This window comes from Mustela putorius, unplaced genomic scaffold (genome assembly GCF_011764305.1).
Source record: "Mustela putorius furo isolate JIRA1106 unplaced genomic scaffold, ASM1176430v1.1 tig00003845_pilon_pilon_pilon, whole genome shotgun sequence".
NCBI classification, from domain to species: domain Eukaryota; kingdom Metazoa; phylum Chordata; class Mammalia; order Carnivora; family Mustelidae; genus Mustela; species Mustela putorius.
Window position 1 is genome coordinate 78783140 of NW_025421998.1, and position 16864 is coordinate 78800003.

The following is a 16864-nucleotide window of genomic DNA, read 5'->3' on the forward strand; positions in this document are numbered from 1 at the left end:
TCTGTCCTTGTGAAGGACAGTCCTGAGTAGTTCCAGATAGATAAATATCTTGTTTTGTTCTTTCAGATTTCCAGAGTGGTGAGATACTGAATAATGTTCTACTTCTTTGTCCTTTCGAAAACATTCCCTTCATTTTCATAACAAGTTTGTGTGTTCGTGCTAAGTGATTGAAGTATTATTTGATTAACTGATAGAACTTCCTACCATTTAAATCTTCATATTCTCCTCATTCTAGTATCAAAAGCTTCATGCTATCAAGAGACCTTCCACTCTCTTACAGATTGGCACCATATTTGAGTTCCATTCTCTTCTGCTAAATTTCATTGAAAGTAGGAGAAGCCTGCTACCAACATTTTTAAAGATGTTTACATGGAAAATTATTTTCACTGATCCAGTGAAATAATCCTTTTCTTGTATAATTTCTTTGAACTTTTCCTTATGATTCCCTTCTCTTCAACAATTCATAATCAATTTCCTTTACTAGCTCACCATAAAAACTGCTAAACTGAGGAGGTCCTATGAACCATGCACTGTGTGGGATGTACTGGGTGGGCTACAAATGTTTCTCTGGACTTCAATTCCTTTTCCTTTCTTACTTCCATCATAAAGTAACCTGGACCACAAAATACAGGTGCTATAATAAAGGTCCACCTGAAGACTGGATTAATACCGAGTACAACATTAAACACCCAGGAGAATACAGATTAACTTTTCTATTTCCTGAAGAACTTTAAATTGACCAGATTGCATTCTTGAAAGCAAAAAAAAAAAAAAAAAAAAAGTCTGAAAAAAATGAGTAGGGGCAATGCAGGTCAACAGGCTAGTAGGATCAGGACATATATAGTCAAGAAATGGGGAAAGGTGTTCTAGTAAAAGAGCACCCGGGGGCGCCTGGGTGGCTCAGTGGGTTAAAGCCTCTGCCTCCGGCTCTGGTCATGATCCCAGGGTCCTGGGATTGAGCCCCCCACCAGGCTCTCTGCTCAGCCAGGAAGCCTGCTTCCTCCTCTCTCACTGCCTGCCTCTCTGCCTATTTGTGATCTCAGTCTGTCAAATAAATAAATAAAATCTTTAAAAAAATTTTTTTAAAAAAACACCAGGACTTTAGAGATGAGATGAGATGATAGAAATGATAGATATGGGGGGGGGGCAGCGGAAGGTACATGGGAGATGGGGCTGGAGAGAGGTCAGCTACTTCATAAACTACTCTTCACAGCCACATTAGGGCATCTAGAGTTGATTCCCACAACAACAGGATTTCACTGAGAGATTTTAAATAGGATTTTGGAAAGATCACTCTGTCTCCAGCACAAACAACAGGTTAGAAGAATGTAGAAAGTCTGATATTTATTCATTAGAAAAGCAGATCTGGGGTTCTCTTCTAAAAAAAAAAATGTTTCCAGGTTGATTAAAAAAATCAAATTCATTTAAAAACAAATTTTAAAAAAGCCAAGATTTTTAAAAAAGGTTTTATTGATTTATTTGAGAAAGAGCACCAGAGTGTGCATGGGAGAGCTGAGGAGGGGGGCACTGCAGAGGGAGACTGAGCAGGACACTCCCTGCTGAGCAGGGAGCCCCAAGTGGGGCTCAACCCCAGGACATTAGGATAATGACCTGAGCCGAAGGCAGATGCTTAACGGATTGAGCCACCCAGGTGCCCCTACCCAAAATTTTCTTAAAACTAAATCACTAGTAAATAATTTTTTATGTCATCTCAAGAACAAACACAATTTAATTAACAGGATGCGAAGTAAAAGAAACAAAGTTTCTCTTCACTGTGTTCAAAGTCAAAATGATTTCCATTAAAAACTAACAAAAGTGTTAAAGAATGTGTGGCATATTTGTTCCAGGTAACTGAAATCAAAGTCCTAAAAGCAAAAATTATGTTTAGTAACCTGTAATTACAATACTTCAAATACACTAAAATAATAAGGAATATGATCTCATCTTTGCTTAAATGCTGATAAATATCTTTCCACAGAAAAATTAAAGTGGTTATGTGCATGCATGTGCATTTAAGGAGTTCTAATTCCAGTAAGAACTAGTATTTAACATCTTAAAACAGGTCATAGTTCAAATTCACAAAACACTATTTAACATCTTCAATAGGTATATCTTCATATTAACAGCTCTTAATATTAAGTGAAGTTATTTGACTCACTGCTGGGTTTTTAAGCATTTTCTTTGTAAGAGACATTTCCTACTACTTCTAAAAAAATATGCATACCCTAACTGCATTTGTCTGAAAAAATGCAGGCCGAGAAAAGCAGAGCCTTGTGGCACCAAATGACCTCTGAATAGCCTTCTCTCAATAAAATTAAATTTTCAAAAAGAAAATTAAATTTTCAGAGATTGAAAGCTTACTAAGTTTGCTGACTACTGGTATGACTTTGTGAAACTAGAATTGCATACTTTCAAACATGTCGAAAAAAAATGAAAAGCTAATACAGTAAAGAAAATAATTTATTTTTTATCCTTGTGTACTGTAACACTAGATAAACTTGAAGGAGGTAAATCCGTTGGTTAACTTTTTTTTTTACTTGTAAGAATGTTAATGTCCCATTTTTGCTTTTTTGGTTTGGTTTAGAGATTTATTATTTGAGAGAGAAAGTTGCATTCACAAGCAGGAGGGGGAGAAGAAGAGAGAATCTCATGCAGACTCTGCTGAGCACAGAGCTGCATCTGTCGTTCAATGTCATGACACCGAGGTCATGACCTAAGTTGAAGCCAAGAATGGTGCTTAACCAATTATCTCACTCAGGCACCCCTTGTTTTCTTGAGTGTTTACCTTTGTTTTTAAATTAACGGAAAGCTTATATAATTGTTTTCTTAAGAGTTGACTTCTCAATTGAAATTAGTTTCACGTGCAGTTTTAAGAAACAGATACACCCATTACAACTGCCTAGTGTCTCCGATGGCAGCATTTTATAAAACTATAATTGTATCACAACCGGGATCCTGACTTTGATATAATCATCCATCTTATCCAGAGTTTCTCAGTTTTATGCTTATTCATTTGTTTTATTTATGTAAATTCAATTCATATATTCACCACTACAGTCAAAACACGAATATTTTTTTTTTAAAGATTTTTATTTATTTATTTGACAGAGAGAGATCACAAGCAGGTGGGGAGGCAGGCAGAGAGAGAGGAGGGAAGCTGAGCAGAGCGCCCGACGCGGGGCTCGATGCCAGGACCCCGGGATCATGACCCGAGCTGAAGGCAGAGGCTTAACCCACTGAGCCACCCAGATGCCCCAAAACACTGGAATATTTTTTAAGATTTGAGAGAGAGCGAAGATGCGCATGCACGTGAGCATGTGTGAGTGGGGGAGGGACTCAGTCAGACTTCCCTGCTGAGCACAGAGCCTGACATGGGGCCCTGGGACCATGACTTAAGCCTAAACCAAGATCCCCAACCGACTGAGCCACCCTGGTGCCCCAAAACACTGAGGAGTTTTAACACTATATATTGCTCTTTTATAACCACACCCACCTCCCTCCAGCCCCCTATTGGTTAGTTTTAATAATGCACTGCTCTTCAAAATGTTTAAAAACAGGGGCACCTGGCTGGCTCAGTGGGTTAAGCCTCTGTCTTCAGCTCGGGTCATGATCCCAGGGTCCTAGGATTGAGCCCCACACTGGGCTCTCTGCTCAGCAGGAAGCCTGCTTCTTCCTCTCCCTCCCTCTCTCTCTGCCTGCCTCTCTGCCTACTTGTGATCTCTGTCAAATAAATAAATAAAATCTTTTTTTAAAAATGTTTAAAAATAAATTCTAATAAGGCAAATGAATTTTCCATTTTGAAGCTAGAGATGTGCTCCCATGAGAGGTTAACATTTGTAAATATTGGATGGGGTTCTCGGACTTCTTAATCCACAGGTTCATCACCTGGGTGCTCTCCTAAAATCACATGGTCATAAATACCATGTATCTATAGCTCCAACCCTTCGGAAGAGTTTGACTTATGCTTCCAACTGCTTATTTACCATTTCAGTTTGCATGAGGACAAACAAGCCCCAAATGCAATCCTGTCTTCCAGATCCCCATACCAGTCATTCCTTCAATGAATTATGCTATGTCATTAACAGCAATCTATTCATCCAGCTGCTCGAGCCCAAAACCTAGGGGTCATCTTTGGCCTTTTCCCTCACAGCCCACGTCCAATCCAATCTCGAGTCATGGAGAGTGAAATCTAGATCATGTTAAGCAGACCAGAATTCAGGTACTCTGATTTCTTGGCCAGGACTCTAGTCTCTTGGGAGGGTGGAGTGGAGGCTCTTCCTGGCCACTTCAAGTAGACCTCCTTTCACCAGAGGAGTTGTACATATGGTTATGGTACAAGCAATGCTTATTTCTTTTCTGAACCCTCCAGAGACTTGGGTTTTCACACCACTTCCTCCACCTCTCCCTCCTCAAAATAAGTAAGTAAAGTCTGGAAGATGGTTCACAGATGTGGGACATCAGATTTTAAAATGCTGGGTAACACATCTGTTGCTAATGTCTCATTTGGGGTAGGAGATAAAGAAAATGGAGATACACGGACACTGGAGTCCATGGTAGGGCCCAGAGACAAGCCTCACTCTATGGGGACAACTTCATTTTCTTTAAATTCTTGATTTCAACACATTGTGACAATAGATTACTTACTTCACAGATGTCCTTTCCTGGCACAGAGCATTTTCCAGGTCTTTTAAAGAGGATTATTCAACCCTGACCATAACAGATGCCCAAATGTATTTTTATTCTCTGCAATGCCCCCTAGTATCCATTGCACAGAGCATTTTCAATTATCAATTAAAAATTATCAATTTCAATTACCACTTCAGAATCAATTATGACTTCAATTATCAAGATATTTTTCCCGACTGACAAATATTTAAAATAAGAAATGTACTTTTATTTTCCTCCTCTTCATTACATAGGAAGTACAGTTTCCACATTCAAAATCCCGTCACAGGATGTTTTTCATGTCTTTTAAAAAGAGTCAATGGTCAGGGCCATAACAGATGCCCAAATGTATCTTTATTCTCTGCAATGCCTCTAGTATCTACTATACAAAGCATTTTTAATTATCAGTTGGAAAATTATCAATTTCAGTAACCACTTCAAAAATCATTAATTGTCATATTAAAAATCAGTGACTTCAATGATGAAAATATTCCACTACTTTGACAAATTTTTAATACAGAAATACTTTTTCCTCCTGTTCTTTACATGGGGCTTGTGGTTTCCACATTTAAAATTTTCTATGCTATGGAGCTCTTAACCTGGACCTTTGGGAATCTGAACCACTCAAGTTGTGAGCAAAATTTTGTGGAGTTATGCATTTTTTCCCTGGGGGAATGCTTTGAGTTTCATAGCTCAAAAGGGTGGCAACTCCCTAACTCAAGAAGAACCACACCATGGGGAAATCTTTCCAGAAGCCTCTATCCATTTCTTCTAGAAGAGGCTATGTTTCTTTTTAAAACATAAACCATGGAAGATGGTCACCTCAGACCTACACATCATTGACCTTACTCCATACAGCAATTTGTTAAATATTTGTAAAGGGACACTAAGACAAAGGCTCTCAACAGTGTTGGCAATGGTCTGGTTATTTTACTATTCACCCTTTCTTACACTGACCATGCAGCAACCACTCTAAAGGCTCTTCAGTAGCTGTAAAAGTAAGAGCCTTCTAAGAGCTTATACTTTATTTCAAAAATAACTGAAAATAGTACACAGAACAGGATGGAATTGCCACAAGAAAGCTACTGATCAGGTGCTGTAAGAATTCAGTGATGGAAGAGATAGGGTTCCCTGGTTGATTACATCATGATGGCTTTGCAAAGAGGGAAATACTAAAAAAAAATGGACTTGGAGGAATAGAGAAAATGCTGACCTGATGCAGCAGCCTTTGGGTCTGGACTTGCAAATCTCCAACCCTAGACTTTCCCGCCACATCCCCCACATCCCCCTCACATCACTGGAAACAAGCTCCAAGAGGCCACAGGGATGAGCAAATCCCTCTACAGAAGGGTTCAGGTGGACTAAAAGCCTATGTGGTATTCAACTCTCTTACAGTTAACGAAAATTTTAAACAGCATAAAGATAACTTTACCACATTGCACCCAACACCTCCAATTTTATAACTAGTGATATTTTTCCAATGCTTTAAAAACTACAAATATCAAATACTTGAATCATTAAATTTGCTCTTATCTTTAAAAAAAAAAGATAATTTATAAAAAGCACTTTTCACAGCACTGTTTAGCATCATTACCCTCTCTCGTTAATCTATTTTCTAGAACCAGAATAACTGTATTAACATTGTCAATCACTGAAAAAAGGAATTAATAGCTATTTTTCCATTATGACGCCTTCATACGTGCCGACCTCACTCTATTAAGTTCTTCTTTTTCCCACTGAAGAAATTAGTTTTTCCTCTGACTTCACACTCCAATTATGGTATATTTCTTTTCAAACATATTATATTCTGTCATTTTCTTGTAATACTCATCTTTATTCTTTAGTATGAAAAAGGCAACTAGACTAGGATTTGTTTATAAACAGTGTTTTCCCTGAGATTAGTTCATATGCTGGTCTACTGTATTTATATTATCTATAAATCTGGTCATTTACAAATAATATATCATAAGAAGTAACTGGCACAAACCTAATACTGATTCCAAAAGAAGACTTCAACCAACACTTATCATATATTTCTAGTAGCCAAGAGTTTGAGAGTAGCAAATATATATGAATTTAGCAACAGAACCTAAAACCACTGATCAAACGCTTTAAGTGTTAAATTAATCTACTTCACCAATAAGTTAATTCTCTATTATTACTTGAACCACAATTTATCATAAAAATAGAGCCTAACTCTACCCCACTGATTATTTCTGCTCTGTTTTCTATGCTGCCTTCCCATCCCCATATTACAAACACACACACAAGTCCTTGGCAGAGTATCTCCAGTTATTTCTCAAAACAATGTTTTAAATCAGTACCTACCAGTGGCCTTTCTCCCGAGTTCCAGCTCTCCAACTGAAGGCAAGGCCTTTCCTTTCAGGCACCCACAAAGCCCTCACATTAAAAGTGAACCTGTTTTTATTTTTTTGTTTTTTTTTTTTTTAAGCATCCACTCCTCATCATGACTCCCTATTTCTACATATTGTTCTCACTATCCTTGGTCAGTCTACAATCTCAGAGGAGGGAGGGAGGTAAGGAAAAAGAAAGGTGATGAGGAATTAAATGAATAAATGAACATGAATAAAGAGAATGATACCCAAACACCTTTAGTATTCTGGTCCTCCCAAATTTCATTCCATTCTCTTTCCAATCTCTTGGATAATTCCATTATCTGTACAGATTTGTTGTTCAATGTTTACTGAAGATGTTACATTTTCCCAGTCATGCATTTTGCTTGTGTTCCTTCTGCCTGGGACACTCTTCTTACCCTACCCTCACTGTCTCGATCAATCTCCAAATCTGAGATTGCTTAACCAATCATTCAATAATAAAACAGGTATCATCTGCTGATCTATCTTTCACAGTTTCCTCTTATCGTTGAACTTCAGACATTTATGACCTCTACTTCAACCTGCAATGTAGGTCCCCTGCCAGCTCAGCCTACCCTATCAAAAGGAGTAAAACAAATCCATCTTGAATGGTGGAATTCACATAACTGGTCTCAATTTTAATGCAAATATAAAGAATAATTATAAGGCTCTTGGACCCTAACATCCCCTCCAAGCTGATCCACCTTGTATGAGTCAATCTCCCTCATAAAACAAAAACTCCATTTCTCCCTTTTAATGCAAATATAAAGAATAATTATAAGGCTCTTGGACCCTAACATCCCCTCCAAGCTGATCCACCTTGTATGAGTCAATTTCCTCATAAAACAAAAACCTCATTTCTCCCTTTTTCTTGATCACAGAGATGAGGCAACAACACAGTAATAAACTTCTTGTGATTTCATACAATAAAAAGAAGGTAATAAGATGAAGTTATTCCCAATGTGTTTCAAGAGAAACACATTGCATATTTGATGTTATGTATGATTAAAGTAACATTATGTCTGCTAGATGCAAAGCATTTTTAAAAAATTCCCTTAGATCGATCTAATCTTCCAGATTATATGTATAAAAAAACCTGACACAAATATCAGTTCTGCTATGCCCCTTGTAGAATAATTCTAAGAGTCTTAAAAATGCATTTCCAGAAGGAAGAAGGAACATACTTATCTCAGCATAATAAACCAGCCCACAGCTAACATCAGATTCAATAGTAAAAGGTTAAAGATTTTTCTTGAAGATCAGGTGTAACACAAGAGTGTCTACCCTCAACATTCCTATTCAAGATAACAATAAATGTCCTAGCTAAACAAACTAGGTAAGAAAAAGAAATAAATGTATTGGAACTGCAAAGAAGTAAAATGGTATCTGTAGAGAATATGGTTTTACATAAGGAAAATCCTGAAGACTCAACCAAAAGAACTATTAGATCTAATCAATGAATTCAGTAGTTACAGGATACAAAATTAACCTCAAAACTAGTGGCATTTCTGTACACTAACAATGAATTTTCTAAAAAAGAAATAAAATGCATTAACATAGTATCAGAAACAATAAAATACTTGGGCATAAATTTTACTAAAGAGGTGAAAGATCTCTACTCTGAAAACTAAGACACAGATAGATAAAAAAAAAATCAAACATATATAAATGGAAAGCTATCCTATGTTCATGGACTGGAAGACCCTATCAAATTCCAATGGTATTTCTTCTTTACAAAAGTAGAAAAAAACACTCCTGAAATTTATACAGAACCATAGAAGACCCTAAAAAGCCAAAACCATCCTGAGAAATAAAAGCAGGGGCCATCACACTTTCTGATTTCAAGATCTACTATAGAGCTGTAGAAATATAGTCATCAAAAATAGTACAGTACTAACAACAACAACAACAAAAAAATAGTAAGGTACTGACATAAAAACACAAAGACAAATTGAACAGATTTGAGAACCCAGAAATTTGAGAAACCAAGTACATACAGTCAATTAATATTTAACTAGGGAGCCAGGATACTCAATGTAAAAAAGAAAACCTCTTTAATAAATGTTGCTGGATAATTAGATATTCACATATAAGACAATGATATCTACCATTGTCATATATCCTATGCCCCTCACAAAATATAACTCAAGATGTATTAAAGACTTAAATAGAAGACCTGAAACCATGAAAATCTTAGAAGAAAACACAGGAATAAAAGCTCCTTGACCTGGGTATCTTGGTAATGATTTTTTTGAACAGGATACCTAAAGCAAAAGCAACAAAATAAAATATAAATAAGTAGAACTAATCACACTAAAAAGCATCTGCTAAGCAAAAGAAAGCATCAACAAACTTAAAAGAAAATCTATGGAATGAAGAAATATTTTCAAACTATACATCTGTTAAGAGGTTAATATGCAAAATATATAAAGAATTCATACAAACCAAAAGCAAAAAAAAAAAAACAAAAAAAAAAAAAAACAAAAAACTCCACACAATTAAAAAATGAACAAAGGACCTGAACAGATATTTCTCCAAAGAAGATATATGAAAGGCCAACAGGTACATGAAAAGATGCTTATCGGAAGTCATTAGGGAAATGCAAATTAAATCCACAAAAATAGCACCTTATTCCTGTTAGAATGGCCATCATCAAAACAAGATGTAACAAATGTTGGAACGGATGTGGAGAAAAGGAAACATAAATTGGTGCAGTCACTATGGAAAAAAGTATGGAGGACCATCCAAAAATTAAAAATAGAGCCACCATATGGTCTAGTATTTCTACTTCTGGGAATATATCCAAAGGAAATGAAAACACAAATCTGGAAAGACATCTACGCCTCCCATGTTCATAACAGCATTATTTACAATAGCCAAGATATGGAAACAACCTAAATGTCCATTAATGGATGAATAGATAAAGAATGGATAAAGAAATTGTGGTACACACACACACACACACACACACACACCAATATTATTCACCCATAAGAAAGAGGAAATCCTACAATTTACCATGGTATGTATGGACCCTGAAGGTATCATGCTAAGTAAAATAAGGCAAATAAGACGATAAATACTGTATGATCTCATTTTTGTGTGTAATCTAAAAAAAAAAAAAGCAAAACCATTTTTTTTTTCTAGCTTAAAAAATGAAATTCATAGAAGGAGATCAGACGGGTGGTTACCAAAAGACAGGCGGGAGGAAGTGAGGGAAAATGGGAGAAAGGGAGTCAAAAAGTCCAAACTTTTCCAGTCATAAGACAAATAAGCACTAGGGATACACTGTACAACATAAGGAATATAGCTAACACTGCAAAGAATATATAGAAAAACTGTTAGGGTTCTCATCACAAGGAAAAAAATATTTTTTCTTTACTGTATCTGAGAAGATGGAGGCTAGCTAAACCTATGTGGTAATAATTTCACAATGTATGCAAATCAAACCATCATGCTGTACATTTTAAACTTATACAGGAACATAGGTCAATTATTTTTTCAATAAAACTGGGGGGAAAAGTACATTTCCCAAGCCACACTTTCATTTGAATCCTAAAAAGTGGGGAAACGATGAATGAGTTAATTAGATGTAAAATTACCCTACGTGAACTGAATTATATTAAATAATGGATCAAAACGTTCAAAAGTAAGAACATAAGAATTTAACCTCAAACATAAAAACCATGGGACTTCAATAGCCTGAAGACAATGCATGCATATTCTCTAAAATGGTAGATGGCAAATTTTATACATTATGAAATCTTTAGTATTTCATTTGACATTAACATTTTCTCTTCTGGATAAAAGTAATGAGCTAATACTTTCAAGCAACTACTTACTAACTATTCACCTCCATAAAATAGTTGAGTACACATTCACATTAATAATTTAAAAATGCTGAAACTGAAAGGGCTTAGGATATTAGAGGGATCCTCTAATCCTAATATCCCTAGGATATTAGAGGGATCCTCAGGGATATTGGAGAACTTTGTCAGAGCACATTAGAACTCTAGCTTCATCAGGACTAGTAAGAATGAAATTTATCTTTAAAAAAAACCCACAAAATTTATCTATTTATTTATTATTTAAAAAATTTTTTCCCAAAGATTTTATTTATTTGACAGAGAGAGAAACAGAGCACAAATAAACAGAGTGGCAGGCAGAGTGGAGAGAGAAGCAGCGGAGAGCCCGATGCGGGGTTCGACCCCAAGACCCTGGAATCATGACCTGAGCTGAAGGCACCGCCTAACCAACTGAGCCACCCAGGCGCCCCAAGAACAAAAAGTATACAGCACTTACTACATGTACAGACTGTTCAGCACAAGAATGTAAACCTCTTATGGGACAGGTCATAACTTTATCCCACTTTAGTGATGAAAAATCTGAAGCACAGATTGCTTTAAGCAATTTTCCCAGGTCAAGGTCACACAGTTAATAAGGGGCAGGGCAGTTTGACTGTAGGAGTCAACTCAAATGCTTCACAGCTTTCTCAATGCCATACACTCAATTTCCATTCTTTCAGTCATTCGATAGATATCTATAGATACTCATAGATCTGTGAGTTTCTATAATAGGAAACACATTAAATATTATTATAGAATTAATGGTACAAAGATTAAATATCTTATACTCAAGCTATTAAAGTGAAGTAGAAGAATTTATTATATATAAATATAATACAAAGTTGAATAGGATAGGCTTTGGGGTAATGATAAGGAATTGTAGTTTCCTCTTTTTTTTTTCTTCTCCTCCAGGAAAAATACTGGGTATGGGAGCAGGGAATTTCTTTTGGGTCTTGAAGAACGAAGAATGGGAATTCCAAGTGTAGAGAGTAACAGAAGACAAAAACTAAAACCCAAGAAAATACAGGGAGTGGTTCAGTTCATACAGAACACAGGGAACGCAAAGAATTGCTACACGGGAAAGAACATAAGCAAGGTGAGGGTGGGGACAGATGGAACACCAACGGCTATGAACTTCATTCTGTAGACAGAGAGGAGCCATCTTTCTTTCTCTTTAAGTTGGGTCATGATGAGAACATGATGGTGCTCCAGTAATACTAATCTGGTCACAAAAACATGTAAAGTTGGAAGGGGGAAGCAGTTCAGAGGTTACCGCCATGCTCCATCTGGGAGGTAATAAAATCTTGAGCTATGGCAATGACCATGAACATGAAAGAGATGATGCAGTATTATGGAGAAAGCAGCAGTGCAGGTAATTGGCCTGGAAAACACAAAAAGACTGATGGTTAGGAGTCGGAAGGCTGAACACAAACAAAAGGAGAACCACTTTGGGATGAGAAAAAAATAGCATTTTGAACCTACTGTGTCTGAGAAGTTTCAGACTCATCAGTTTGCCCTGGGCTATTGTGAGACAGAACGGAAAGAGGGGAGCTGACCTAAGCAAAAAGGGTAAACTGCAGTGATACTCAACATAAGCAAAGGGAGTTTTGTTTTTTTGTTCTAATCACTGCAGTATTTTTTAGTGGCTCTAACTCAGGGCAACAACCACAGTAGCATCTCATTTTTCAAAATCAGGGTACTGAGCCTATCTCTATTTTTTAAACACTATTATTGCTCTTGGTACCATATTAGGTACAAAATGAGTTCGTAAACCTCTGATGAGGATTCACAGGCTGAAAGGCGAGCCTTATTAATCTGGAGATCTTCTTATCAGAATCATGAAAACACTCGCAAATAGAAAATGACATCATTTTAGACAGTGAACAATGATAAAGGTCTTTCTATAAGTTTGTCAGATAGCCAGAATCAATCACTGCCACCGACTACACAAGAAAATCTTACTAAGATAATGATCAGTTGGCCCTTCTCTAAAGTGATTAGGGTAAATGGAAATTTTTTATAGTCTAAAGCAAAGAGGATTTGGGATATTATGACCTTGATAATCAGCTCAAAGCATTAAGTATTACTGGGTACTCTTTGGTGAGAATGTGTCAATCTCTTTTCCTCAGCCTTTTGAAACCACTTTTTTAAAAAAAGTAAATTATAAAAACAGAGAAGCTGGGTCTAACCATCTACCAAAAGAAACAGGTGTTAAGTTTTCTGGGCCATACATTTCTAAAAGTCGAAAGATAATAAACGCTTAAGAAAGTCTGATGGTGTGAGCTTGGCACAGAGTAACTGCCCAATGAATTTAATAAAATGATTCAAAGTACTATATAGAAGGTTTTTCTTGAATATACAATATTCTTACTGGTTGATTCCCTAAATATTTTTCTGTTTATTCTTTCTTCTTACCTCCTTGATTCTACTCTTAACTGACTTCAGGACAGTCAAGAATGCTTTCTTCTACCATGACAAATTCAAGGGTCACTGCATTGTCATCTTACCTGACCTCTGAGCAGCATGCGGTGCAAACACTCTCCTTCTTTGACATGTCTTCTCTTGGCTTCCCTGACATTCACTCTGGTCTTCCTCCTACTTCACTGGCTCTGTCTTTTTTATGCAGCCTCTAAATCCTGGTGTCCACAGGACTCTATCTTGGGTCCTCTATCATCTTGAGCTCCAGACTCTCCTAATATGATCTCATCATGTCCCCTGGCTTCAAATACTAACTTTATCTAAATTATTCCCAAATCTGTATGCCCAAACCTAACCACGCACTGGAATTTCAGATTTACATACCCAACCACCACCTGCCATTTCCACTTGGACATTTAGTACTTCGTTTTCAGCAGGTACAAAAAAGAATTCCTGATTTCTCTCCTACAATTCTCCCTCCAAAAACGTTGCTCCTTGAGAAGAGGGAATGCCATATATTGAGAACCTAAAACAATGCTTGACTAGAATAGGCATTATCTTGAAAGAAAATTCTAATTACAGATGCCCCATCAGACCATGGCTAATGAAAGCTGCATCATACAAACATTAACAAATGGAAAGATAGCCATTAAGGCATACTACCTTTTCTATTTAAAAAAAAAAAAAAAAGAAAGAAAGAAAGACAGGGAGAGGAATAGGCAGTCTTACTCAAGGTTCTAGTAAACGGTATGTCTTATGCTATAGACCCAAGTGGACTCCCAGTTTCTGCTGAATACCTAGATTCCATCTTTGTCCCTTTCCAGGCAATCAGGAGTTCTACTGTTCTGCTTCATGCCAAAGTTGCCAAGTGTGGGGGGAGCCCAGCAGGATTCTGAAGCACAACACAGAGCACAGACCCAAGAGGACAAGAAAACAGACTCCTAGGTCAAATCCAGTAGTCCAGGAACTTCACAGGCAGCAGAAAAATAAAACAGGACCATAGCAGGGCAAGGAGCAGAGCGTAGAGATGACTTGAATAATTAACACACAGATCTTCTTCCACTTCTGTTTTAATAATGCTGGGTCAGGCCCAAAAGGTGGCAGGGTATGGAAGATATGCAATCCATTCTTTAGGCACCAGAGAAGGATCTTTCCAGAATCCCAAACTGTTCCTGTCATGTCACTGCTTAGGGCCTACCTGTGTTCCCTAGCTCATGATAAATTCCAAGCTCTTCTGGCTAGCATTTAGGCCCTTAATATTCAAGTCCTAACTCTTAGCCTCATCTCCTGCTACTCTAGCAACACATATGACATACCTTCTGAATAGATTCCAAGCTTTTCACTCTCCTTGCGCCTTTGTAAATGTTATTTTCCACCTGTCTTTTAAATTTCTTTCCATCTTCTAAAATTCAGGATTTGTGCTTTCTTAGAATCATGAAACTTTCATTAAAGCTCCAAGTGAAAATTAGGTTTTCCACACTGCCAAATCACCTCTTCTTCCTGGACACATGGCTGGATGGTTTCTCAGCTTCCCTACAGTTTGAGGTCACCATGGCATTAAGTCCTCAATGGACCATCAGGCCAGCGGTCCCCAACCTAACCATGCATCTTCATCAACATAATGTAGAAAGAAGGCTTTTAAAAAATAGACAGTGGGTCCCATTCCCACAGACTGTTTCACTTAGTAATGCCCAGACGTCCCATGGTTTTTAAAGCTCCTTAGGTCATTCTAAAGTGCAGCCAGGGTGAACACCAAAAAAATCTGTGCAAATTATCCCCTGTTAAAATAACTGTCCCCCACATGCTCACACCATGCTGTATACCTACCCTCAGTAACATACTGTTGAACTATACCATTACATTTTCTTTATAGGTTGGTCTCCTCACCACACGCAAATACCTTCAAAGAACCAAATCTTATCATTTTCCCTTACTGACATTTTTAAATATCTCATTTTTATAGAATATTTTCATGAAAAATCACAGAAAAGATATACTTATTATACTTGAAACAGTATATCCATATGATCCTTCTTCATTAAGAGGAGAGAAGCTCTCGAAGTACTTTAGCAAAAATACTCCCCACCCCGCTGGCCCCAACTAGTACTACTACCAGGATGTCTCATCTCTGAAGATATCTGTTCACTTATTTAAAAAATGGGGTGCCCTGAGTAACTCAGTCAGTTAAACATCTGCCTTTGGCTTATGTCATGATCTCAGAGTTCTGGGACCGAGTCCTCATCTGTTTCTACCTCTCCTTGCCCCTCTGTGTGCACACGCTTGCTATCTAGTAAATAAATCTTTTAAAAAAAGTTGAAAAATTTTCAAATTTTCAAAAGTTGGAAAAGTTGGAATACCACCTTAGTTTTCATAGGCTAGATCTGGGTAAAGAAAAATCTAAAAATAAATGTAAGGAATGTCTCAAGATATCTTATATTTGTGATCTAGTCTGATTTATAAAAAAGCAAATTTACACATTGTAGGAGAAATCTTACTTAGGAATATTCTTATGTAGTTCCCTTACATATAGGCTGTAGGTAAAAAAGAACAAAAAAAAATGCATAACCAAATGAAACAAAACTTATGATTTAAAAAACCCTATAATTTGTTTTAATATATTAAAATTATATTCACAAAAATTTTTAGAGAGGAAATTGATTCAACATTACTAATCAGATATCCAAATTCATTTGAATGAAATCAGTCTTCTAATTTATATCATGACATATTCATTTAAAAAAGTGAACATGGGGGTACCTGGGTGGTTCAGTCGGTTCAGTGTCTGCCTTAGGCTCAGGTCATGGTCCCAGGGTCCTGGGATCAAGCCCCACAAGGGCTCCCTGCTCCATGGGGTGTCTGCTGCTCCGTCACCCTCTGCCCTCCTCTCTCCTTCTCGTGGTACGTCTCAAATAAATCATTTTTTTTTTTTCAGTAAACATTTAGGGCGCCTGGGTACTCAGATGGTTAAGCATCTGCCTTTGGTTCAGGTCTTGATCTCAGCCTCCTGGGACTGAGCCCTGAGTAGACCTCCCTGCTTAGCAGGGAGTCGGCTTCCCCTTCCCTCAACCCCCGCCACTATTAGTGCTCTCCCATGTGTACGATCTCAAATAAAATCTTAAAAAGTGAACAGGTATATAAATATTATAGCCATTCCAATTATTAATTCCAGAATTTCAAAAATCAGGTACGATAAAATTTACTCATTCTTGAGGTCTGAAGTGTCTTCTTGCTGTATCCTAAAACATAACTGCCATTTCATGACATTTATTCAAATATTTTCCTCAAGCATTTTGAGCTAGAAAATTACCTAGATTTGAAAAATATAACCTTCTAATTGTCATTTCTACAGCTTTATTTTCTTATTTTGAAAATGATTTTTGTTATCAAATTTAACTGCTTCTGTAGTGTGTGCTTTATTTCTTCCAAAGTAGACAAGTTATATATATATATATATATATATATATATATATACACACACACACACATATATATATATACATATATATATATATAAATTTTTTTTAAAGATTTTGTTTATTTATTTGACAGAGATCACAAGTA

At 36.8% G+C, this 16864-nt stretch overlaps 1 protein-coding gene across 21 annotated transcripts in view; it reads right to left on the reverse strand.

Moving 5' to 3' along the window:
• Window positions 1-16864, reverse strand: part of CADPS2 (calcium dependent secretion activator 2) — a 525179-nt gene that overhangs the window by 312611 nt on the left and 195704 nt on the right. The window lies entirely within an intron of this gene.